This window comes from Arachis hypogaea, chromosome 13, assembly GCF_003086295.3.
Source record: "Arachis hypogaea cultivar Tifrunner chromosome 13, arahy.Tifrunner.gnm2.J5K5, whole genome shotgun sequence".
Classification (NCBI taxonomy): domain Eukaryota; kingdom Viridiplantae; phylum Streptophyta; class Magnoliopsida; order Fabales; family Fabaceae; genus Arachis; species Arachis hypogaea.
The window spans coordinates 61666772-61668084 of NC_092048.1; the positions used below are offsets into that span (position 1 = coordinate 61666772).

Genomic DNA, 1313 nt, shown 5'->3' on the forward strand with positions numbered 1-1313 from the left:
ACAACAGAATTGCAAGTTTCATGGACTTCCATTGGAAGATCCTCATCAGTTTTTAGCTGAATTCTTGCAAATCTATGACATTGTTAAGACCAATGGGGTTAATCCTGAGGTCTACAGACTTATGCTTTTCCCTTTTGCTGTAAGAGACAGAGCTAGGACATGGTTGGACTCACAACCTAAAGAAATCCTGAACTCTTGGGGAAAGTTGGTCAATGCTTTCTTGGCCAAGTTCTTTCCACCTCAAAAGTTGAGCAAGCTTAGAGTGGAAGTCCAAACCTTCAGACAGAAGGAAGGTGAATCCCTCTATGAAGCTTGGGAAAGATACAAGCAATTGATCAGAAGGTGTCCTTCTGACATGCTTTCAGAATGGAGCATCTTATGTATATTCTATGATGGTCTGTCTGAATTGTCCAAGATGTCATTTGTCCACTCTGCTGGTGGATCTCTTCATCTAAAGAAAATGCCTACAGAAGCCCAGGAACTCATTAAGATGGTTGCAAATAACCAGTTCATGTATACTTCTGAAAGAAATCCTCTGAATAATGGGATGACTCAGAAGAAAGGAGTTCTTGAGATTGATACTCTGAAAACCATATTGGCTCAAAATAAAATATTGACTCAGCAAGTCAACATGATTTCTTAGAATCTGATTGGAATGCAAGCTGCATCCGGCAGTACTAAAGAAGCTTCATCCGAAGGAGAAGCTTATGACCCTGAGAATCCTGGAATGGAAGAGGTGAATTACATGGGAGAATCCTATGGAAACACCTATAACCCTTCATGGAGAAATCATCCAAATTTCTCATGGAAGGATCAGTAGAAGCCTAATCAAGGCTTCAATAATAATAATGGTGGGAGAAATAGGTTTGGCAATAGCAAGCCTTTTCTATCATCTTCTCAGCAACAGATAGAGAATTCTAAGCAGAGTCTCTCAGACTTAGCAACCATAGTCTTTGATCTATCTAAGACCACTCTCAGTTTCATGACTGAAACAAGGTCCTCCATTAGAAATTTGGAGGCACAAGTGGGTCAGCTGAGTAAAAGAGTTACTGAACTCCCTCCTAGTACTCTCCCAAGCAATACCGAAGAGAATCCAAAGAGAGAGTGCAAGGCCATCAATATACCCAACATGGCCGAACCTGTAGAGGAGGGAAAGGCAGTGATTTCCAGTGAGGAAGACCTCAATGGACGTCCACTGACCACTAAGGAGTTTCCTAATGAGGAACCAAAGGAATCTGAGGCTCATACAGAGACCATAGAGATTCCACTGAACTTATTGTGGCCATTCATGAGCTCTGATGAGTATTCTTCCT

General features: G+C 41.5%; 1 non-coding gene across 1 annotated transcript; it reads right to left on the bottom strand.

Moving 5' to 3' along the window:
• Positions 1-253: 253 nt before the first annotated feature.
• On the bottom strand, positions 254-361 carry LOC112739219 (small nucleolar RNA R71). Its single transcript, XR_003170156.1, has one exon. It is a non-coding gene; the product is annotated as a small nucleolar RNA R71 (small nucleolar RNA).
• Between the last annotated feature and the right edge of the window lie 952 nt (positions 362-1313).